We start from the raw sequence: 26,677 nt of genomic DNA on the forward strand, positions 1-26,677 counted from the left end.
GCTGACCTGCTTCACGATCCTCACTGTCTCTTCACACTGACGCTGACCTGCTTCACACTGCTCCTGGTCTCTACACAGTGACGCTAACCTGCTTCACACTCCTCCTGGTCTCGACACAGTGACGCTGATCTGCTTCATCCCCCTCTCTGCCTCTTCACAGTGTCGCTGACCTGCTTCACACTACCCCCGGTATCTTCACAGTGAGGATGACCTGCTTCACACTGCACCCGGTATCTTCACAGTGGGGATGACCTGCTTCACACTCCTACCCGACTCTTCACAGTGACACTGACCTGCTTCACACTCCTCCTGGTCTCTACACAGTGACACTGACCTGCTTCACACTCCTCCCGGTCTCTTCATAGTGACGCTGACCTGCTTCACACTACTCCCGGTCTCTTCACGGTGACGCTTACCTGCTTCACACTCCTTCCTGTCTCTTCACAGTGACGCTGACCTGCTTCATCCTCCTCTCCATCTCTTCACAGTGATGCTGACCTGCTTCACACTCCTCCCTGTCTCTTCACTGTGATCCTGACCTGCTTCACACTCCTCCCAGTCTCTTCACAGTGACGCTGATCTGCTTCATCCCCCTTTCTGCCTCTTCACAGTGATACTGACCTGTTTCACGCTCCTCCCGGTCTCTTCACAGTGACGCTGATCTGCTTCACACTACTCCCGGTCTCTTCACGGTGACGCTTACCTGCTTCACACTCCTTCCCGTCTCTTCCAAGTGATGCTGACCTGCTTCACACTACCCCCGGTATCTTCACAGTGAGGATGACTTGCTTCACACTGCTCCCGGTAACTTCACAGTGGTGATGAACTGCTTCACACTCCTACCCGACTCTTCTCAGTGACACTGACCTGCTTCGCTCTACTCCTGGTCTCTAAACAGTGACACTGATCTGCTTCACACTCCTCCTGGTCTCTACACAGTGACACTGATCTGCTTCATCCCCCTCTCTGCCTCTTCACAGTGATACTGACCTGTTTCACGCTCGTTCCAGTCTCTTCACGGTGACGCTTACCTGCTTCACACTCCTTCCCGTCTCTTCACAGTGACGCTGACCTGCTTCATCCTCCTTTCCATCTCTTCACAGTGATGCTGACCTGCTTCACACTACCCCCGGTATCTTCACAGTGAGGATGACCTGCTTCACACTCCTCCCTGTCTCTTCACAGTGATCCTGACCTGCTTCACACTCCTCCCAGTCTCTTCACAGTGACGCTGACCTGCTTCACGATCCTCACTGTCTCTTCACACTGACGCTGACCTGCTTCACACTGCTCCTGGTCTCTACACAGTGACGCTGACCTGCTTCACACTCCTCCTGGTCTCGACACAGTGACGCTGATCTGCTTCATCCCCCTCTCTGCCTCTTCACAGTGATACTGACCTGTTTCACACTCGTCCCGGTCTTTTCACAGTGTCGCTGACCTGCTTCACACTACCCCCGGTATCTTCACAGTGAGGATGACCTGCTTCACACTGCACCCGGTATCTTCACAGTGGGGATGACCTGCTTCACACTCCTACCCGACTCTTCACAGTGACACTGACCTGCTTCACACTCCTCCTGGTCTCTACACAGTGACACTGACCTGCTTCACACTCCTCCCGGTCTCTTCCTAGTGACGCTGACCTGCTTCACACTACTCCCGGTCTCTTCACGGTGACGCTTACCTGCTTCACACTCCTTCCTGTCTCTTCACAGTGACGCTGACCTGCTTCATCCTCCTCTCCATCTCTTCACAGTGATGCTGACCTGCTTCACACTCCTCCCTGTCTCTTCACTGTGATCCTGACCTGCTTCACACTCCTCCCAGTCTCTTCACAGTGACGCTGACCTGCTTCACGAACCTCACTGTCTCTTCACAGTGACGCTGACCCGCTTCACACTCCTCCTGGTCTCTACACAGTGACGCTGATCTGCTTCATCCCCCTTTCTGCCTCTTCACAGTGATACTGACCTGTTTCACGCTCCTCCCGGTCTCTTCACAGTGACGCTGATCTGCTTCACACTACTCCCGGTCTCTTCACGGTGTCGCTTACCTGCTTCACACTCCTTCCCGTCTCTTCCAAGTGATGCTGACCTGCTTCACACTCCTCCTGGTCTCTACACAGTGACGCTGATCTGCTTCATCCCCCTCTCTGCCTCTTCACAGTGATACTGACCTGTTTCACGCTCGTTCCAGTCTCTTCACGGTGACGCTTACCTGCTTCACACTCCTTCCCGTCTCTTCACAGTGACGCTGACCTGCTTCATCCTCCTTTCCATCTCTTCACAGTGATGCTGACCTGCTTCACACTACCCCCGGTATCTTCACAGTGGTGATGACCTGCTTCACACTCCTACCCGACTCTTCTCAGTGACACTGACCTGCTTCGCTCTCCTCCTGGTCTCTAAACAGTGACACTGACCTGCTTCACACTCCTCCTGGTCTCTACTCAGTGACATTGAACTGCTTCATCCCCCTCTCTGCCTCTTCACAGTGATACTGACCTGTTTCACGCTCCTCCCGGTCTCTTCACGGTGAGAATAAACTGCTTCAGACTCCTTCGCGTATCTTCACAGTGACGCTGACCTGCTTCACACTACTCCCGGTCTCTTCACAGTGATCCTGACCTGCTTCACACTCCTCCCAATCTCTTCACAGTGACGCTGACCTGCTTCACGATCCTCACTGTCTCTTCACACTGACGCTGACCTGCTTCACACTGCTCCTGGTCTCTACACAGTGACGCTGACCTGCTTCACACTCCTCCTGGTCTCGACACAGTGACGCTGATCTGCTTCATCCCCCTCTCTGCCTCTTCACAGTGATACTGACCTGTTTCACACTCATCCCGGTCTTTTCACAGTGTCGCTGACCTGCTTCACACTACCCCCGGTATCTTCACAGTGAGGATGACCTGCTTCACCCTGCTCCCGGTATCTTCACAGTTGGGATGACCTGCTTCACACTCCTACCCGACTCTTCACAGTGACACTGACCTGCTTCACACTCCTCCCGGTCTCTTCATAGTGACGCTGACCTGCTTCACACTACTCCCGGTCTCTTCACGGTGACGCTTACCTGCTTCACACTCCTTCCTGTCTCTTCACAGTGACGCTGACCTGCTTCATCCTCCTCTCCATCTCTTCACAGTGATGCTGACCTGCTTCACACTCCTCCCTGTCTCTTCACTGTGATCCTGACCTGCTTCACACTCCTCCCAGTCTCTTCACAGTGACGCTGACCTGCTTCACGAACCTCACTGTCTCTTCACAGTGACTCTGACCTGCTTCACACTCCTCCTGGTCTCGACACAGTGACGCTGATCTGCTTCATCCCCCTTTCTGCCTCTTCACAGTGATACTGACCTGTTTCACGCTCCTCCCGGTTTCTTCACAGTGACGCTGATCTGCTTCACACTACTCCCGGTCTCTTCACGGTGACGCTTACCTGCTTCACACTCCTTCCCGTCTCTTCCAAGTGATGCTGACCTGCTTCACACTACCCCCGGTATCTTCACAGTGAGGATGACCTGCTTCACACTGCTCCCGGTAACTTCACAGTGGTGATGACCTGCTTCACACTCCTACCCGACTTTTCTCAGTGACACTGACCTGCTTCGCTCTCCTCCTGGTCTCTAAACAGTGACACTGACCTGCTTCACACTCCTCCTGGTCTCTACTCAGTGACATTGAACTGCTTCATCCCCCTCTCTGCCTCTTCACAGTGATACTGACCTGTTTCACGCTCCTCCTGGTCTCTTCACAGTGACGCTGACCTGCTTCACACTACTCCCGGTCTCTTCACGGTGACGCTTACATGCTTCACAATCCTTCCCGTCACTTCACAGTGATGCTGACCTGCTTCACATTACCCCCGGTATCTTCACAGTGAGGATGACCTGCTTCACACTGCTCCCGGTATCTTCACAGTGGGGATGACCTGCTTCACACTCCTACCCGACTCTTCACAGTGACACTGACCTGCCTCACACTCCTTCTGGTCTCTACACAGTGACACTGAACTGCTTCATCCCCCTCTCTGTCTCTTCACGGTGACGCTTACCTGCTTCACACTCCTTCCCGTCTCTTCACAGTGACGCTGACCTGCCTCATCCTCCTATCCATCTCTTCACAGTGATGCTGACCTGCTTCACACAACCCCCGGTATCTTCACAGTGGGGATGACCTGCTTCACACTCCTCCCTGTCTCTTCACAGTGTTCCTGACCTGCATCACACTCCTCCTTGTCTCTTCACAGTGATCCTGACCTGTTTCACACTACTCCCAGTCTCTTCACAGTGACGCTGACCTGCTTCACAATCCTCACTGTCTCTTCACAGTGACGCTTCCTGCTTCACACTCCTCCTGGTCTCTACACAGTGACGCCGATCTGCTTCATCCCCCTCTTTCCCTCTTCACAGTGATACTGACCTGTTTCACGCTCCTCCTGGTCTCTTCACAGTGACGCTGACCTGCTTCACACTAGTCGCGGTCTCTTCACGGTGACGATTACCTGCTTCACACTCCTTCCCGCCTCTTCACAGTGACGCTGACCTGCTTCACACTACTCCCGGTCTCTTCACGGTGAGAATGACCTGCTTCACACTCCTTCCCGTCTCTTCACGGTGACGCTGACCTGTTTCATTCTCCTCTCCGTCTCTTAATAGTGTTGCTGACCTGCTTCACACTCCTCCTGGTCTCTGCACAGTGATACTGATCTGCTTCTTCCCCCTCTCTGCCTCTTCACAGTGATACTGACCTGTTTCACGCTCGTTCCAGTCTCTTCACGGTGACGCTTACCTGCTTCACACTCCTTCCCGTCTCTTCACAGTGACGCTGACCTGCTTCATCCTCCTTTCCATCTCTTCACAGTGATGCTGACCTGCTTCACACTAACCCCGGTATCTTCACAGTGAGGATGACCTGCTTCACACTCCTCCCTGTCTCTTCACAGTGATCCTGACCTGCTTCACACTCCTCCCAGTCTCTTCAGAGTGACGCTGACCTGCTTCACGATCCTCACTGTCTCTTCACAGTGTCGCTGACCTGCTTCACACTCCTCCTGGTCTCTACACAGTGACGCTGACCTGCTTCACACTCCTCCTGGTCTCGACACAGTGACGCTGATCTGCTTCATCCCCCTCTCTGCCTCTTCACAGTGATACTGAACTGTTTCACACTCATCCCGGTCTTTTCACAGTGTCGCTGACCTGCTTCACACTACCCCCGGTATCTTCACAGTGAGGATGACCTGCTTCACCCTGCTCCCGGTATCTTCACAGTTGGGATGACCTGCTTCACAGTCCGACCCGACTCTTCACAGTGACACTGACCTGCTTCACACTCCTCCCGGTCTCTTCATAGTGACGCTGACCTGCTTCACACTACTCCCGGTCTCTTCACGGTGACGCTTAACTGCTTCACACTCCTTCCTGTCTCTTCACAGTGACGCTGACCTGCTTCATCCTCCTCTCCATCTCTTCACAGTGATGCTGACCTGCTTCACACTCCTCCCTGTCTCTTCACTGTGATCCTGACCTGCTTCACACTCCTCCCAGTCTCTTCACTGTGATGCTGACCTGCTTCACGAACCTCACTGTCTCTTCACAGTGACTCTGACCTGCTTCACACTCCTCCTGGTCTCTACACAGTGATGCTGATCTGCTTCATCCCCCTTTCTGCCTCTTCACAGTGATATTGACCTGTTTCACGCTCCTCCCGGTTTCTTCACAGTGACGCTGATCTGCTTCACACTACTCCCGGTCTCTTCACGGTGAACCTTACCTGCTTCACACTCCTTCCCGTCTCTTCCAAGTGATGCTGACCTGCTTCACACTACCCCCGGTATCTTCACAGTGAGGATGACCTGCTTCACACTGCTCCCGGTAACTTCACAGTGGTGATGACCTGCTTCACACTCCTACCCGACTCTTCTCAGTGACACTGACCTGCTTCGCTCTCCTCCTGGTCTCTAAACAGTGACACTGACCTGCTTCACACTCCTCCTGGTCTCTACTCAGTGACATTGAACTGCTTCATCCCCCTCTCTGCCTCTTCACAGTGATACTGACCTGTTTCACGCTCCTCCTGGTCTCTTCACAGTGACGCTGACCTGCTTCACACTACTCCCGGTCTCTTCACGGTGACGCTTACATGCTTCACAATCCTTCCCGTCACTTCACAGTGATGCTGACCTGCTTCACACTACCCCCGGTATCTTCACAGTGAGGATGACCTGCTTCACACTCCTACCCGACTCTTCACAGTGACACTGACCTGCTTCACACGCCTTCTGGTCTCTACACAGTGACACTGAACTGCTTCATCCCCCTCTCTGCCTCTTCACAGTGATACTGACCTGTTTCACGCTCGTCCCAGTCTCTTCACGGTGACGCTTACCTGCTTCACACTCCTTCCCGTCTCTTCACAGTGACGCTGACCTGCTTCATCCTCCTCTCCATCTCTTCACAGTGATGCTGACCTGCTACAGACAACCCCCCGTACCTGCACAGCAAGGATGACCTGCTTCACACTCCTCCTTGTCTCTTCACAGTGATCCTGACCTGCTTTACACTTCTCCCAGTCTCTTCACAGTGACGCTGACCTGCTTTACACTCCTCCTGGTCTCTACACAGTGACGCTGACCTGCTTCACGATCCTCACTGTCCCTTCACAGTGACGCTGACCTCCTTCACACTCCTCCTGGTCTCCTCACAGTGATCCTGACCTGCTTCACACTCCTCCCAGTCTGTTCACAGTGACACTGACCTGCTTCACACTCCTCCTGTTCTCTTCACAGTGACGCTGACCTGCCTCATCCTCCTCTCCATCTCTTCACAGTGATGCTGACCTGCTTCACACAACCCCTGGTATCTTCACAGTGGGGATGACCTGCTTCACACTCCTCCCTGTCTCTTCACAGTGTTCCTGACCTGCTTCACACTCCTCCTTGTCTCTTCACAGTGATCCTGACCTGCTTCACACTACTCCCAGTCTCTTCACAGTGACGCTGACCTGCTTCACGATCCTCACTGTCTCTTCACAGTGACGCTTCCTACTTCACACTCCTCCCGGTCTCTACACAGTGACGCCGATCTGCTTCATCCCCCTCTCTCCCTCTTCACAGTGATACTGACCTGTTTCACGCTCCTCCTGGTCTCTTCACAGTGACGCTGACCTGCTTCACACTACTTGCGGTCTCTTCACGGTGACGCTTACCTGCTTCACACTCCTTCCCGCCTCTTCACAGTGACGCTGACCTGCTTCACACTACTCCCGGTCTCTTCACGGTGAGAATGACCTGCTTCACACTCCTTCCCGTCTCTTCACGGTGACGCTGACCTGTTTCATTCTCCTCTCTGTCTCTTCATAGTGTCGCTGACCCGCTTCACACTCCTCCTGGTCTCTACACAGTGACACTGATCTGCTTCATCCCCCTCTCTGCCTCTTCTCAGTGATACTGACCTGTTTCACGCTCGTTCCAGTCTCTTCACGGTGACGCTTACCTGCTTCACACTCCTTCCCGTCTCTTCACAGTGACGCTGACGTGCTTCATCCTCCTTTCCATCTCTTCACAGTGATGCTGACCTGCTTCACACTACCCCCGGTATCTTCACAGTGAGGATGACCTGCTTCACACTGCTCCCGGTAACTTCACAGTGGTGATGACCTGCTTCACACTCCTACCCGACTTTTCTCAGTGACACTGACCTGCTTCGCTCTCCTCCTGGTCTCAAATCAGTGACACTGACCTGCTTCACATTCCTCCTGGTCTCTACTCAGTGACATTGAACTGCTTCATCCCCCTCTCTGCCTCTTCACAGTGATACTGACCTGTTTCACGCTCCTCCTGGTCTCTTCACAGTGACGCTGACCTGCTTCACACTACTCCCGGTCTCTTCACGGTGACGCTTACATGCTTCACAATCCTTCCCGTCACTTCACAGTGATGCTGACCTGCTTCACATTACCCCCGGTATCTTCACAGTGAGGATGACCTGCTTCACACTGCTCCCGGTATCTTCACAGTGGGGATGACCTGCTTCACACTCCTACCCGACTCTTCACAGTGACACTGACCTGCTTCACACTCCTTTTGGTCTCTACACAGTGACACTGAACTGCTTCATCCCCCTCTCTGCCTCTTCAGAGTGATACTGACCTGTTTCACGCTCGTCCCAGTCTCTTCACGGTGACGCTTACCTGCTTCACACTCCTTCCCGTCTCATCACAGTGACGCTGACCTGCTTCATCCTCCTTTCCATCTCTTCACAGTGATGCTGACCTGCTTCACGCTACCCCCGGTATCTTCACAGTGAGGATGACCTGCTTCACACTCCTCCCTGTCTCTTCACAGTGATCCTGACCTGCTTCACACTCCTCCCAGTCTCTTCACAGTGACACTGACCTGCTTCACGATCCTCACTGTCTCTTCACAGTGACGCTGACCTGCTTCACACTGCTCCTGGTCTCTACACAGTGACGCTGACCTGCTTCACACTCCTCCTGGTCTCGACACAGTGACGCTGATCTGCTTCATCCCCCTCTCTGCCTCTTCACAGTGATACTGACCTGTTTCACACTCGTCCCGGTCTTTTCACAGTGTCGCTGACCTGCTTCACACTACCCCCGGTATCTTCACAGTGAGGATGACCTGCTTCACACTGCACCCGGTATCTTCACAGTGGGGATGACCTGCTTCACACTCCTACCCGACTCTTCACAGTGACACTGACCTGCTTCACACTCCTCCTGGTCTCTACACAGTGACACTGACCTGCTTCACACTCCTCCCGGTCTCTTCATAGTGACGCTGACCTGCTTCACACTACTCCCGGTCTCTTCACGGTGACGCTTAACTGCTTCACACTCCTTCCTGTCTCTTCACAGTGACGCTGACCTGCTTCATCCTCCTCTCCATCTCTTCACAGTGATGCTGACCTGCTTCACACTCCTCCCTGTCTCTTCACTGTGATCCTGACCTGCTTCACACTCCTCCCAGTCTCTTCTCAGTGACACTGACCTGCTTCGCTCTCCTCCTGGTCTCTAAACAGTGACACTGACCTGCTTCACACTCCTCCTGGTCTCTACTCAGTGACTTTGAACTGCTTCATCCCCCTCTCTGCCTCTTCACAGTGATACTGACCTGTTTCACGCTTCTCCTGGTCTCTTCACAGTGACGCTGACCTGCTTCACACTACTCCCGGTCTCTTCACGGTGACGCTTACCTGCTTCACAATCCTTCCAGTCACTTCACAGTGATGCTGACCTGCTTCACATTACCCCCGGTATCTTCACAGTGAGGATGACTTGCTTCACACTGCTCCCGCTATCTTCACAGTGGGGATGACCTGCTTCACACTCCTACCCGACTCTTCACAGTGACACTGACCTGCTTCACACTCCTCCCGGTCTCTTCATAGTGACGCTGACCTGCTTCACACTACTCCCGGTCTCTTCACGGTGACGCTTACCTGCTTCACACTCCTTCCTGTCTCTTCACAGTGACGCTGACCTGCTTCATCCTCCTCTCCATCTCTTCACAGTGATGCTGACCTGCTTCACACTCCTCCCTGTCTCTTCACTGTGATCCTGACCTGCTTCACACTCCTCCCAGTCTCTTCACAGTGACGCTGACCTGCTTCACGAACCTCACTGTCTCTTCACAGTGACTCTGACCTGCTTCACACTCCTCCTGGTCTCGACACAGTGACGCTGATCTGCTTCATCCCCCTTTCTGCCTCTTCACAGTGATACTGACCTGTTTCACGCTCCTCCCGGTTTCTTCACAGTGACGCTGATCTGCTTCACACTACTCCCGGTCTCTTCACGGTGACGCTTACCTGCTTCACACTCCTTCCCGTCTCTTCCAAGTGATGCTGACCTGCTTCACACTACCCCCGGTATCTTCACAGTGAGGATGACCTGCTTCACACTGCTCCCGGTAACTTCACAGTGGTGATGACCTGCTTCACACTCCTACCCGACTTTTCTCAGTGACACTGACCTGCTTCGCTCTCCTCCTGGTCTCTAAACAGTGACACTGACCTGCTTCACACTCCTCCTGGTCTCTACTCAGTGACATTGAACTGCTTCATCCCCCTCTCTGCCTCTTCACAGTGATACTGACCTGTTTCACGCTCCTCCTGGTCTCTTCACAGTGACGCTGACCTGCTTCACACTACTCCCGGTCTCTTCACGGTGACGCTTACATGCTTCACAATCCTTCCCGTCACTTCACAGTGATGCTGACCTGCTTCACATTACCCCCGGTATCTTCACAGTGAGGATGACCTGCTTCACACTGCTCCCGGTATCTTCACAGTGGGGATGACCTGCTTCACACTCCTACCCGACTCTTCACAGTGACACTGACCTGCCTCACACTCCTTCTGGTCTCTACACAGTGACACTGAACTGCTTCATCCCCCTCTCTGCCTCTTCACAGTGATACTGACCTGTTTCACGCTCGTCCCAGTCTCTTCACGGTGACGCTTACCTGCTTCACACTCCTTCCCGTCTCTTCACAGTGACGCTGACCTGCCTCATCCTCCTATCCATCTCTTCACAGTGATGCTGACCTGCTTCACACAACCCCCGGTATCTTCACAGTGGGGATGACCTGCTTCACACTCCTCCCTGTCTCTTCACAGTGTTCCTGACCTGCATCACACTCCTCCTTGTCTCTTCACAGTGATCCTGACCTGTTTCACACTACTCCCAGTCTCTTCACAGTGACGCTGACCTGCTTCACAATCCTCACTGTCTCTTCACAGTGACGCTTCCTGCTTCACACTCCTCCTGGTCTCTACACAGTGACGCCGATCTGCTTCATCCCCCTCTTTCCCTCTTCACAGTGATACTGACCTGTTTCACGCTCCTCCTGGTCTCTTCACAGTGACGCTGACCTGCTTCACACTAGTCGCGGTCTCTTCACGGTGACGATTACCTGCTTCACACTCCTTCCCGCCTCTTCACAGTGACGCTGACCTGCTTCACACTACTCCCGGTCTCTTCACGGTGAGAATGACCTGCTTCACACTCCTTCCCGTCTCTTCACGGTGACGCTGACCTGTTTCATTCTCCTCTCCGTCTCTTAATAGTGTTGCTGACCTGCTTCACACTCCTCCTGGTCTCTGCACAGTGATACTGATCTGCTTCTTCCCCCTCTCTGCCTCTTCACAGTGATACTGACCTGTTTCACGCTCGTTCCAGTCTCTTCACGGTGACGCTTACCTGCTTCACACTCCTTCCCGTCTCTTCACAGTGACGCTGACCTGCTTCATCCTCCTTTCCATCTCTTCACAGTGATGCTGACCTGCTTCACACTAACCCCGGTATCTTCACAGTGAGGATGACCTGCTTCACACTCCTCCCTGTCTCTTCACAGTGATCCTGACCTGCTTCACACTCCTCCCAGTCTCTTCAGAGTGACGCTGACCTGCTTCACGATCCTCACTGTCTCTTCACAGTGTCGCTGACCTGCTTCACACTCCTCCTGGTCTCTACACAGTGACGCTGACCTGCTTCACACTCCTCCTGGTCTCGACACAGTGACGCTGATCTGCTTCATCCCCCTCTCTGCCTCTTCACAGTGATACTGAACTGTTTCACACTCATCCCGGTCTTTTCACAGTGTCGCTGACCTGCTTCACACTACCCCCGGTATCTTCACAGTGAGGATGACCTGCTTCACCCTGCTCCCGGTATCTTCACAGTTGGGATGACCTGCTTCACAGTCCGACCCGACTCTTCACAGTGACACTGACCTGCTTCACACTCCTCCCGGTCTCTTCATAGTGACGCTGACCTGCTTCACACTACTCCCGGTCTCTTCACGGTGACGCTTAACTGCTTCACACTCCTTCCTGTCTCTTCACAGTGACGCTGACCTGCTTCATCCTCCTCTCCATCTCTTCACAGTGATGCTGACCTGCTTCACACTCCTCCCTGTCTCTTCACTGTGATCCTGACCTGCTTCACACTCCTCCCAGTCTCTTCACTGTGATGCTGACCTGCTTCACGAACCTCACTGTCTCTTCACAGTGACTCTGACCTGCTTCACACTCCTCCTGGTCTCTACACAGTGATGCTGATCTGCTTCATCCCCCTTTCTGCCTCTTCACAGTGATATTGACCTGTTTCACGCTCCTCCCGGTTTCTTCACAGTGACGCTGATCTGCTTCACACTACTCCCGGTCTCTTCACGGTGACCCTTACCTGCTTCACACTCCTTCCCGTCTCTTCCAAGTGATGCTGACCTGCTTCACACTACCCCCGGTATCTTCACAGTGAGGATGACCTGCTTCACACTGCTCCCGGTAACTTCACAGTGGTGATGACCTGCTTCACACTCCTACCCGACTCTTCTCAGTGACACTGACCTGCTTCGCTCTCCTCCTGGTCTCTAAACAGTGACACTGACCTGCTTCACACTCCTCCTGGTCTCTACTCAGTGACATTGAACTGCTTCATCCCCCTCTCTGCCTCTTCACAGTGATACTGACCTGTTTCACGCTCCTCCTGGTCTCTTCACAGTGACGCTGACCTGCTTCACACTACTCCCGGTCTCTTCACGGTGACGCTTACATGCTTCACAATCCTTCCCGTCACTTCACAGTGATGCTGACCTGCTTCACACTACCCCCGGTATCTTCACAGTGAGGATGACCTGCTTCACACTCCTACCCGACTCTTCACAGTGACACTGACCTGCTTCACACGCCTTCTGGTCTCTACACAGTGACACTGAACTGCTTCATCCCCCTCTCTGCCTCTTCACAGTGATACTGACCTGTTTCACGCTCGTCCCAGTCTCTTCACGGTGACGCTTACCTGCTTCACACTCCTTCCCGTCTCTTCACAGTGACGCTGACCTGCTTCATCCTCCTCTCCATCTCTTCACAGTGATGCTGACCTGCTACAGACAACCCCCCGTACCTGCACAGCAAGGATGACCTGCTTCACACTCCTCCTTGTCTCTTCACAGTGATCCTGACCTGCTTCACACTTCTCCCAGTCTCTTCACAGTGACGCTGACCTGCTTTACACTCCTCCTGGTCTCTACACAGTGACGCTGACCTGCTTCACGATCCTCACTGTCCCTTCACAGTGACGCTGACCTCCTTCACACTCCTCCTGGTCTCCTCACAGTGATCCTGACCTGCTTCACACTCCTCCCAGTCTGTTCACAGTGACACTGACCTGCTTCACACTCCTCCTGTTCTCTTCACAGTGACGCTGACCTGCCTCATCCTCCTCTCCATCTCTTCACAGTGATGCTGACCTGCTTCACACAACCCCTGGTATCTTCACAGTGGGGATGACCTGCTTCACACTCCTCCCTGTCTCTTCACAGTGTTCCTGACCTGCTTCACACTCCTCCTTGTCTCTTCACAGTGATCCTGACCTGCTTCACACTACTCCCAGTCTCTTCACAGTGACGCTGACCTGCTTCACGATCCTCACTGTCTCTTCACAGTGACGCTTCCTGCTTCACACTCCTCCTGGTCTCTACACAGTGACGCCGATCTGCTTCATCCCCCTCTCTCCCTCTTCACAGTGATACTGACCTGTTTCACGCTCCTCCTGGTCTCTTCACAGTGACGCTGACCTGCTTCACACTACTTGCGGTCTCTTCACGGTGACGCTTACCTGCTTCACACTCCTTCCCGCCTCTTCACAGTGACGCTGACCTGCTTCACACTACTCCCGGTCTCTTCACGGTGAGAATGACCTGCTTCACACTCCTTCCCGTCTCTTCACGGTGACGCTGACCTGTTTCATTCTCCTCTCTGTCTCTTCATAGTGTCGCTGACCCGCTTCACACTCCTCCTGGTCTCTACACAGTGACACTGATCTGCTTCATCCCCCTCTCTGCCTCTTCTCAGTGATACTGACCTGTTTCACGCTCGTTCCAGTCTCTTCACGGTGACGCTTACCTGCTTCACACTCCTTCCCGTCTCTTCACAGTGACGCTGACCTGCTTCATCCTCCTTTCCATCTCTTCACAGTGATGCTGACCTGCTTCACACTACCCCCGGTATCTTCACAGTGAGGATGACCTGCTTCACACTGCTCCCGGTAACTTCACAGTGGTGATGACCTGCTTCACACTCCTACCCGACTTTTCTCAGTGACACTGACCTGCTTCGCTCTCCTCCTGGTCTCAAATCAGTGACACTGACCTGCTTCACATTCCTCCTGGTCTCTACTCAGTGACATTGAACTGCTTCATCCCCCTCTCTGCCTCTTCACAGTGATACTGACCTGTTTCACGCTCCTCCTGGTCTCTTCACAGTGACGCTGACCTGCTTCACACTACTCCCGGTCTCTTCACGGTGACGCTTACATGCTTCACAATCCTTCCCGTCACTTCACAGTGATGCTGACCTGCTTCACATTACCCCCGGTATCTTCACAGTGAGGATGACCTGCTTCACACTGCTCCCGGTATCTTCACAGTGGGGATGACCTGCTTCACACTCCTACCCGACTCTTCACAGTGACACTGACCTGCCTCACACTCCTTCTGGTCTCTACACAGTGACACTGAACTGCTTCATCCCCCTCTCTGTCTCTTCACGGTGACGCTTACCTGCTTCACACTCCTTCCCGTCTCTTCACAGTGACGCTGACCTGCCTCATCCTCCTATCCATCTCTTCACAGTGATGCTGACCTGCTTCACACAACCCCCGGTGTCTTCACAGTGGGGATGACCTGCTTCACACTCCTCCCTGTCTCTTCACAGTGTTCCTGACCTGCATCACACTCCTCCTTGTCTCTTCACAGTGATCCTGACCTGTTTCACACTACTCCCAGTCTCTTCACAGTGACGCTGACCTGCTTCACAATCCTCACTGTCTCTTCACAGTGACGCTTCCTGCTTCACACTCCTCCTGGTCTCTACACAGTGACGCCGATCTGCTTCATCCCCCTCTTTCCCTCTTCACAGTGATACTGACCTGTTTCACGCTCCTCCTTGTCTCTTCACAGTGATCCTGACCTGCTTTACACTTCTCCCAGTCTCTTCACAGTGACGCTGACCTGCTTTACACTCCTCCTGGTCTCTACACAGTGACGCTGACCTGCTTCACGATCCTCACTGTCCCTTCACAGTGACGCTGACCTCCTTCACACTCCTCCTGGTCTCCTCACAGTGATCCTGACCTGCTTCACACTCCTCCCAGTCTGTTCACAGTGACACTGACCTGCTTCACACTCCTCCTGTTCTCTTCACAGTGACGCTGACCTGCCTCATCCTCCTCTCCATCTCTTCACAGTGATGCTGACCTGCTTCACACAACCCCTGGTATCTTCACAGTGGGGATGACCTGCTTCACACTCCTCCCTGTCTCTTCACAGTGTTCCTGACCTGCTTCACACTCCTCCTTGTCTCTTCACAGTGATCCTGACCTGCTTCACACTACTCCCAGTCTCTTCACAGTGACGCTGACCTGCTTCACGATCCTCACTGTCTCTTCACAGTGACGCTTCCTACTTCACACTCCTCCCGGTCTCTACACAGTGACGCCGATCTGCTTCATCCCCCTCTCTCCCTCTTCACAGTGATACTGACCTGTTTCACGCTCCTCCTGGTCTCTTCACAGTGACGCTGACCTGCTTCACACTACTTGCGGTCTCTTCACGGTGACGCTTACCTGCTTCACACTCCTTCCCGCCTCTTCACAGTGACGCTGACCTGCTTCACACTACTCCCGGTCTCTTCACGGTGAGAATGACCTGCTTCACACTCCTTCCCGTCTCTTCACGGTGACGCTGACCTGTTTCATTCTCCTCTCTGTCTCTTCATAGTGTCGCTGACCCGCTTCACACTCCTCCTGGTCTCTACACAGTGACACTGATCTGCTTCATCCCCCTCTCTGCCTCTTCTCAGTGATACTGACCTGTTTCACGCTCGTTCCAGTCTCTTCACGGTGACGCTTACCTGCTTCACACTCCTTCCCGTCTCTTCACAGTGACGCTGACGTGCTTCATCCTCCTTTCCATCTCTTCACAGTGATGCTGACCTGCTTCACACTACCCCCGGTATCTTCACAGTGAGGATGACCTGCTTCACACTGCTCCCGGTAACTTCACAGTGGTGATGACCTGCTTCACACTCCTACCCGACTTTTCTCAGTGACACTGACCTGCTTCGCTCTCCTCCTGGTCTCAAATCAGTGACACTGACCTGCTTCACATTCCTCCTGGTCTCTACTCAGTGACATTGAACTGCTTCATCCCCCTCTCTGCCTCTTCACAGTGATACTGACCTGTTTCACGCTCCTCCTGGTCTCTTCACAGTGACGCTGACCTGCTTCACACTACTCCCGGTCTCTTCACGGTGACGCTTACATGCTTCACAATCCTTCCCGTCACTTCACAGTGATGCTGACCTGCTTCACATTACCCCCGGTATCTTCACAGTGAGGATGACCTGCTTCACACTGCTCCCGGTATCTTCACAGTGGGGATGACCTGCTTCACACTCCTACCCGACTCTTCACAGTGACACTGACCTGCTTCACACTCCTTTTGGTCTCTACACAGTGACACTGAACTGCTTCATCCCCCTCTCTGCCTCTTCAGAGTGATACTGACCTGTTTCACGCTCGTCCCAGTCTCTTCACGGTGACGCTTACCTGCTTCACACTCCTTCCCGTCTCATCACAGTGACGCTGACCTGCTTCATCCTCCTTTCCATCTCTTCACAGTGATGCTGACCTGCTTCACGCTACCCCCGGTATCTTCACAGTGAGGATGACCTGCTTCACACTCCTCCCTGTCTCTTCACAGTGATCCTGACCTGCTTCACACTCCTCCCAGTCTCTTCACAGTGACACTGACCTGCTTCACGATCCTCACTGTCTCTTCACAGTGACGCTGACCTGCTTCACACTGCTCCTGGTCTCTACACAGTGACGCTGACCTGCTTCACACTCCTCCTGGTCTCGACACAGTGACGCTGATCTGCTTCATCCCCCTCTCTGCCTCTTCACAGTGATACTGACCTGTTTCACACTCGTCCCGGTCTTTTCACAGTGTCGCTGACCTGCTTCACACTACCCCCGGTATCTTCACAGTGAGGATGACCTGCTTCACACTGCACCCGGTATCTTCACAGTGGGGATGACCTGCTTCACACTCCTACCCGACTCTTCACAGTGACACTGACCTGCTTCACACTCCTCCTGGTCTCTACACAGTGACACTGACCTGCTTCACACTCCTCCCGGTCTCTTCATAGTGACGCTGACCTGCTTCACACTACTCCCGGTCTCTTCACGGTGACGCTTAACTGCTTCACACTCCTTCCTGTCTCTTCACAGTGACGCTGACCTGCTTCATCCTCCTCTCCATCTCTTCACAGTGATGCTGACCTGCTTCACACTCCTCCCTGTCTCTTCACTGTGATCCTGACCTGCTTCACACTCCTCCCAGTCTCTTCTCAGTGACACTGACCTGCTTCGCTCTCCTCCTGGTCTCTAAACAGTGACACTGACCTGCTTCACACTCCTCCTGGTCTCTACTCAGTGACTTTGAACTGCTTCATCCCCCTCTCTGCCTCTTCACAGTGATACTGACCTGTTTCACGCTTCTCCTGGTCTCTTCACAGTGACGCTGACCTGCTTCACACTACTCCCGGTCTCTTCACGGTGACGCTTACCTGCTTCACAATCCTTCCAGTCACTTCACAGTGATGCTGACCTGCTTCACATTACCCCCGGTATCTTCACAGTGAGGATGACTTGCTTCACACTGCTCCCGCTATCTTCACAGTGGGGATGACCTGCTTCACACTCCTACCCGACTCTTCACAGTGACACTGACCTGCTTCACACTCCTCCCGGTCTCTTCATAGTGACGCTGACCTGCTTCACACTACTCCCGGTCTCTTCACGGTGACGCTTACCTGCTTCACACTCCTTCCTGTCTCTTCACAGTGACGCTGACCTGCTTCATCCTCCTCTCCATCTCTTCACAGTGATGCTGACCTGCTTCACACTCCTCCCTGTCTCTTCACTGTGATCCTGACCTGCTTCACACTCCTCCCAGTCTCTTCACAGTGACGCTGACCTGCTTCACGAACCTCACTGTCTCTTCACAGTGACTCTGACCTGCTTCACACTCCTCCTGGTCTCGACACAGTGACGCTGATCTGCTTCATCCCCCTTTCTGCCTCTTCACAGTGATACTGACCTGTTTCACGCTCCTCCCGGTTTCTTCACAGTGACGCTGATCTGCTTCACACTACTCCCGGTCTCTTCACGGTGACGCTTACCTGCTTCACACTCCTTCCCGTCTCTTCCAAGTGATGCTGACCTGCTTCACACTACCCCCGGTATCTTCACAGTGAGGATGACCTGCTTCACACTGCTCCCGGTAACTTCACAGTGGTGATGACCTGCTTCACACTCCTACCCGACTTTTCTCAGTGACACTGACCTGCTTCGCTCTCCTCCTGGTCTCTAAACAGTGACACTGACCTGCTTCACACTCCTCCTGGTCTCTACTCAGTGACATTGAACTGCTTCATCCCCCTCTCTGCCTCTTCACAGTGATACTGACCTGTTTCACGCTCCTCCTGGTCTCTTCACAGTGACGCTGACCTGCTTCACACTACTCCCGGTCTCTTCACGGTGACGCTTACATGCTTCACAATCCTTCCCGTCACTTCACAGTGATGCTGACCTGCTTCACATTACCCCCGGTATCTTCACAGTGAGGATGACCTGCTTCACACTGCTCCCGGTATCTTCACAGTGGGGATGACCTGCTTCACACTCCTACCCGACTCTTCACAGTGACACTGACCTGCCTCACACTCCTTCTGGTCTCTACACAGTGACACTGAACTGCTTCATCCCCCTCTCTGCCTCTTCACAGTGATACTGACCTGTTTCACGCTCGTCCCAGTCTCTTCACGGTGACGCTTACCTGCTTCACACTCCTTCCCGTCTCTTCACAGTGACGCTGACCTGCCTCATCCTCCTATCCATCTCTTCACAGTGATGCTGACCTGCTTCACACAACCCCCGGTATCTTCACAGTGGGGATGACCTGCTTCACACTCCTCCCTGTCTCTTCACAGTGTTCCTGACCTGCATCACACTCCTCCTTGTCTCTTCACAGTGATCCTGACCTGTTTCACACTACTCCCAGTCTCTTCACAGTGACGCTGACCTGCTTCACAATCCTCACTGTCTCTTCACAGTGACGCTTCCTGCTTCACACTCCTCCTGGTCTCTACACAGTGACGCCGATCTGCTTCATCCCCCTCTTTCCCTCTTCACAGTGATACTGACCTGTTTCACGCTCCTCCTGGTCTCTTCACAGTGACGCTGACCTGCTTCACACTAGTCGCGGTCTCTTCACGGTGACGATTACCTGCTTCACACTCCTTCCCGCCTCTTCACAGTGACGCTGACCTGCTTCACACTACTCCCGGTCTCTTCACGGTGAGAATGACCTGCTTCACACTCCTTCCCGTCTCTTCACGGTGACGCTGACCTGTTTCATTCTCCTCTCCGTCTCTTAATAGTGTTGCTGACCTGCTTCACACTCCTCCTGGTCTCTGCACAGTGATACTGATCTGCTTCTTCCCCCTCTCTGCCTCTTCACAGTGATACTGACCTGTTTCACGCTCGTTCCAGTCTCTTCACGGTGACGCTTACCTGCTTCACACTCCTTCCCGTCTCTTCACAGTGACGCTGACCTGCTTCATCCTCCTTTCCATCTCTTCACAGTGATGCTGACCTGCTTCACACTAACCCCGGTATCTTCACAGTGAGGATGACCTGCTTCACACTCCTCCCTGTCTCTTCACAGTGATCCTGACCTGCTTCACACTCCTCCCAGTCTCTTCAGAGTGACGCTGACCTGCTTCACGATCCTCACTGTCTCTTCACAGTGTCGCTGACCTGCTTCACACTCCTCCTGGTCTCTACACAGTGACGCTGACCTGCTTCACACTCCTCCTGGTCTCGACACAGTGACGCTGATCTGCTTCATCCCCCTCTCTGCCTCTTCACAGTGATACTGAACTGTTTCACACTCATCCCGGTCTTTTCACAGTGTCGCTGACCTGCTTCACACTACCCCCGGTATCTTCACAGTGAGGATGACCTGCTTCACCCTGCTCCCGGTATCTTCACAGTTGGGATGACCTGCTTCACAGTCCGACCCGACTCTTCACAGTGACACTGACCTGCTTCACACTCCTCCCGGTCTCTTCATAGTGACGCTGACCTGCTTCACACTACTCCCGGTCTCTTCACGGTGACGCTTAACTGCTTCACACTCCTTCCTGTCTCTTCACAGTGACGCTGACCTGCTTCATCCTCCTCTCCATCTCTTCACAGTGATGCTGACCTGCTTCACACTCCTCCCTGTCTCTTCACTGTGATCCTGACCTGCTTCACACTCCTCCCAGTCTCTTCACTGTGATGCTGACCTGCTTCACGAACCTCACTGTCTCTTCACAGTGACTCTGACCTGCTTCACACTCCTCCTGGTCTCTACACAGTGATGCTGATCTGCTTCATCCCCCTTTCTGCCTCTTCACAGTGATATTGACCTGTTTCACGCTCCTCCCGGTTTCTTCACAGTGACGCTGATCTGCTTCACACTACTCCCGGTCTCTTCACGGTGACCCTTACCTGCTTCACACTCCTTCCCGTCTCTTCCAAGTGATGCTGACCTGCTTCACACTACCCCCGGTATCTTCACAGTGAGGATGACCTGCTTCACACTGCTCCCGGTAACTTCACAGTGGTGATGACCTGCTTCACACTCCTACCCGACTCTTCTCAGTGACACTGACCTGCTTCGCTCTCCTCCTGGTCTCTAAACAGTGACACTGACCTGCTTCACACTCCTCCTGGTCTCTACTCAGTGACATTGAACTGCTTCATCCCCCTCTCTGCCTCTTCACAGTGATACTGACCTGTTTCACGCTCCTCCTGGTCTCTTCACAGTGACGCTGACCTGCTTCACACTACTCCCGGTCTCTTCACGGTGACGCTTACATGCTTCACAATCCTTCCCGTCACTTCACAGTGATGCTGACCTGCTTCACACTACCCCCGGTATCTTCACAGTGAGGATGACCTGCTTCACACTCCTACCCGACTCTTCACAGTGACACTGACCTGCTTCACACGCCTTCTGGTCTCTACACAGTGACACTGAACTGCTTCATCCCCCTCTCTGCCTCTTCACAGTGATACTGACCTGTTTCACGCTCGTCCCAGTCTCTTCACGGTGACGCTTACCTGCTTCACACTCCTTCCCGTCTCTTCACAGTGACGCTGACCTGCTTCATCCTCCTCTCCATCTCTTCACAGTGATGCTGACCTGCTACAGACAACCCCCCGTACCTGCACAGCAAGGATGACCTGCTTCACACTCCTCCTTGTCTCTTCACAGTGATCCTGACCTGCTTCACACTTCTCCCAGTCTCTTCACAGTGACGCTGACCTGCTTTACACTCCTCCTGGTCTCTACACAGTGACGCTGACCTGCTTCACGATCCTCACTGTCCCTTCACAGTGACGCTGACCTCCTTCACACTCCTCCTGGTCTCCTCACAGTGATCCTGACCTGCTTCACACTCCTCCCAGTCTGTTCACAGTGACACTGACCTGCTTCACACTCCTCCTGTTCTCTTCACAGTGACGCTGACCTGCCTCATCCTCCTCTCCATCTCTTCACAGTGATGCTGACCTGCTTCACACAACCCCTGGTATCTTCACAGTGGGGATGACCTGCTTCACACTCCTCCCTGTCTCTTCACAGTGTTCCTGACCTGCTTCACACTCCTCCTTGTCTCTTCACAGTGATCCTGACCTGCTTCACACTACTCCCAGTCTCTTCACAGTGACGCTGACCTGCTTCACGATCCTCACTGTCTCTTCACAGTGACGCTTCCTGCTTCACACTCCTCCTGGTCTCTACACAGTGACGCCGATCTGCTTCATCCCCCTCTCTCCCTCTTCACAGTGATACTGACCTGTTTCACGCTCCTCCTGGTCTCTTCACAGTGACGCTGACCTGCTTCACACTACTTGCGGTCTCTTCACGGTGACGCTTACCTGCTTCACACTCCTTCCCGCCTCTTCACAGTGACGCTGACCTGCTTCACACTACTCCCGGTCTCTTCACGGTGAGAATGACCTGCTTCACACTCCTTCCCGTCTCTTCACGGTGACGCTGACCTGTTTCATTCTCCTCTCTGTCTCTTCATAGTGTCGCTGACCCGCTTCACACTCCTCCTGGTCTCTACACAGTGACACTGATCTGCTTCATCCCCCTCTCTGCCTCTTCTCAGTGATACTGACCTGTTTCACGCTCGTTCCAGTCTCTTCACGGTGACGCTTACCTGCTTCACACTCCTTCCCGTCTCTTCACAGTGACGCTGACCTGCTTCATCCTCCTTTCCATCTCTTCACAGTGATGCTGACCTGCTTCACACTACCCCCGGTATCTTCACAGTGAGGATGACCTGCTTCACACTGCTCCCGGTAACTTCACAGTGGTGATGACCTGCTTCACACTCCTACCCGACTTTTCTCAGTGACACTGACCTGCTTCGCTCTCCTCCTGGTCTCAAATCAGTGACACTGACCTGCTTCACATTCCTCCTGGTCTCTACTCAGTGACATTGAACTGCTTCATCCCCCTCTCTGCCTCTTCACAGTGATACTGACCTGTTTCACGCTCCTCCTGGTCTCTTCACAGTGACGCTGACCTGCTTCACACTACTCCCGGTCTCTTCACGGTGACGCTTACATGCTTCACAATCCTTCCCGTCACTTCACAGTGATGCTGACCTGCTTCACATTACCCCCGGTATCTTCACAGTGAGGATGACCTGCTTCACACTGCTCCCGGTATCTTCACAGTGGGGATGACATGCTTCACACTCCTACCCGACTCTTCACAGTGACACTGACCTGCTTCACACTCCTTTTGGTCTCTACACAGTGACACTGAACTGCTTCATCCCCCTCTCTGCCTCTTCAGAGTGATACTGACCTGTTTCACGCTCGTCCCAGTCTCTTCACGGTGACGCTTACCTGCTTCACACTCCTTCCCGTCTCATCACAGTGACGCTGACCTGCTTCATCCTCCTTTCCATCTCTTCACAGTGATGCTGACCTGCTTCACACTACCCCCGGTATCTTCACAGTGAGGATGACCTGCTTCACACTCCTCCCTGTCTCTTCACAGTGATCCTGACCTGCTTCACACTCCTCCCAGTCTCTTCACAGTGACACTGACCTGCTTCACGATCCTCACTGTCTCTTCACAGTGACGCTGACCTGCTTCACACTGCTCCTGGTCTCTACACAGTGACGCTGACCTGCTTCACACTCCTCCTGGTCTCGACACAGTGACGCTGATCTGCTTCATCCCCCTCTCTGCCTCTTCACAGTGATACTGACCTGTTTCACACTCGTCCCGGTCTTTTCACAGTGTCGCTGACCTGCTTCACACTACCCCCGGTATCTTCACAGTGAGGATGACCTGCTTCACACTGCACCCGGTATCTTCACAGTGGGGATGACCTGCTTCACACTCCTACCCGACTCTTCACAGTGACACTGACCTGCTTCACACACCTCCTGGTCTCTACACAGTGACACTGACCTGCTTCACACTCCTCCCGGTCTCTTCATAGTGACGCTGACCTGCTTCACACTACTCCCGGTCTCTTCACGGTGACGCTTAACTGCTTCACACTCCTTCCTGTCTCTTCACAGTGACGCTGACCTGCTTCATCCTCCTCTCCATCTCTTCACAGTGATGCTGACCTGCTTCACACTCCTCCCTGTCTCTTCACTGTGATCCTGACCTGCTTCACACTCCTCCCAGTCTCTTCTCAGTGACACTGACCTGCTTCGCTCTCCTCCTGGTCTCTAAACAGTGACACTGACCTGCTTCACACTCCTCCTGGTCTCTACTCAGTGACTTTGAACTGCTTCATCCCCCTCTCTGCCTCTTCACAGTGATACTGACCTGTTTCACGCTTCTCCTGGTCTCTTCACAGTGACGCTGACCTGCTTCACACTACTCCCGGTCTCTTCACGGTGACGCTTACCTGCTTCACAATCCTTCCAGTCACTTCACAGTGATGCTGACCTGCTTCACATTACCCCCGGTATCTTCACAGTGAGGATGACTTGCTTCACACTGCTCCCGCTATCTTCACAGTGGGGATGACCTTCTTCACACTCCTACCCGACTCTTCACAGTGACACTGACCTGCTTCACACTCCTTCTGGTCTCTACACAGTGACACTGAACTGCTTCATCCCCCTCTCTGCCTCTTCACAGTGATACTGACCTGTTTCACGCTCGTCCCAGTCTCTTCACGGTGATGCTTACCTGCTTCACACTCCTTCCCGTCTCTTCACAGTGACGCTGACCTGCTTCATCCTCCTCTCCATCTCTTCACAGTGATGCTGACCTGCTTCACACAACCCCCCGTATCTTCACAGCAAGGATGACCTGCTTCACACTCCTCCTTGTCTCTTCACAGTGATCCTGACCTGCTTCACACTCCTCCCAGTCTCTTCACAGTGACGCTGACCAGCTTTACACTCCTCCTGGTCTCTACACAGTGACGCTGACCTGCTTCACGATCCTCACCGTCCCTTCACAGTGACGCTGACCTGCTTCACACTCCTCCTGGTCTCTACACAGTGACGCTGACCTGCTTCACACTCCTCCTGGTCTCGACACAGTGACGCTGATCTGCTTCATCCCCCTCTCTGCCTCTTCACAGTGATACTGACCTGTTTCACACTCATCCCGGTCTTTTCACAGTGTCGCTGACCTGCTTCACACTACCCCCGGTATCTTCACAGTGAGGATGACCTGCTTCACACTGCTCCCAGTATCTTCACAGTGGGGATGACCTGCTTCACACTCCTACCCGACTCTTCACAGTGACACTGACCTGCTTCACACTCCTCCCGGTCTCTTCATAGTGACGCTGACCTGCTTCACACTACTCCCGGTCTCTTCACGGTGATGCTTACCTGCTTCACACTCCTTCCTGTCTCTTCACAGTGACGCTGACCTGCTTCATCCTCCTCTCCATCTCTTCACAGTGATGCTGACCTGCTTCACACTCCTCCCTGTCTCTTCACTGTGATCCTGACGTGCTTCACACTCCTCCCAGTCTCTTCACTGTGACGCTGACCTGCTTCACGAACCTCACTGTCTCTTCACAGTGACTCTGACCTGCTTCACACTCCTCCTGGTCTCTACACAGTGACGCTGATCTGCTTCATCCCCCTTTCTTGCCTCTTCACAGTGATACTGACCTGTTTCACGCTCCTCCCGGTTTCTTCACAGTGACGCTGATCTGCTTCACACTGCTCCCGGTCTCTTCACGGTGACGCTTACCTGCTTCACACTCCTTCCCATCTCTTCCAAGTGATGCTGACCTGCTTCACACTACCCCCGGTATCTTCACAGTGAGGATGACCTGCTTCACACTGCTCCCAGTAACTTCACAGTGGTGATGACCTGCTTCACACACCTACCCGACTTTTCTCAGTGACACTGACCTGCTTCGCTCTCCTCCTGGTCTCTAAACAGTGACACTGACCTGCTTCACACTCCTCCTGTTCTCTACTCAGTGACATTGAACTGCTTCATCCCCCTCTCTGCCTCTTCACAATGATACTGACCTGTTTCAAGCTCCTCCTGGTCTCTTCACAGTGACGCTGACCTGCTTCACACTACTCCCGGTCTCTTCACGGTGACGCTTACCTGCTTCACAATCCTTCCCGTCACTTCACAGTGATGCTGACCTGCTTCACATTACCACCGGTATCTTCACAGTGAGGATGACCTGCTTCACACTGCTCCCGGTATCTTCACAGTGGGGATGACCTGCTTCACACTCCTACCCGACTCTTCACAGTGACACTGACCTGCTTCACACTCCTTCTGGTCTCTACACAGTGACACTGAACTGCTTCATCCACCTCTCTGCCTCTTCACAGTGATACTGACCTGTTTCACGCTCCTCCCAGTCTCTTCACAGTGACGCTGACCTGCTTCACACTACTCCCGGTCTCTTCACGGTGACGCTTACCTGCTTCACAATCCTTCCCGTCACTTCACAGAGATGCTGACCTGCTTCACATTACCACCGGTATCTTCACAGTGAGGATGACCTGCTTCACACTGCTCCCGGTATCTTCACAGTGGGGATGACCTGCTTCACACTCCTACCCGACTCTTCACAGTGACACTGACCTGCTTCACACTCCTTCTGGTCTCTACACAGTGACACTGAACTGCTTCATCCACCTCTCTGCCTCTTCACAGTGATACTGACCTGTTTCACGCTCCTCCCAGTCTCTTCACAGTGACGCTGACCAGCTTCACACTCCTCCTGGTCTCTACACAGTGACGCTGACCTGCTTCACGATCCTCACTGTCCCTTCACAGTGACGCTGACCTCCTTCACACTCCTCCCGGTCTCCTCACAGTAATCCTGACCTGCTTCACACTCCTCCCAGTCTCTTAACAGTGACGCTGACCTGCTTCACGATCCTCACTGTCTCTTCACAGTGACGCTGACCTGCTTCACACTCCTCCTGGTCTCTACACACTGACGCTGACCTGCTTCACACTCCTCCTGGTCTCGACA

The sequence above is a fragment of the Carcharodon carcharias genome, chromosome 12 (genome assembly GCF_017639515.1).
Source record: "Carcharodon carcharias isolate sCarCar2 chromosome 12, sCarCar2.pri, whole genome shotgun sequence".
NCBI classification, from domain to species: Eukaryota; Metazoa; Chordata; class Chondrichthyes; order Lamniformes; family Lamnidae; genus Carcharodon; species Carcharodon carcharias.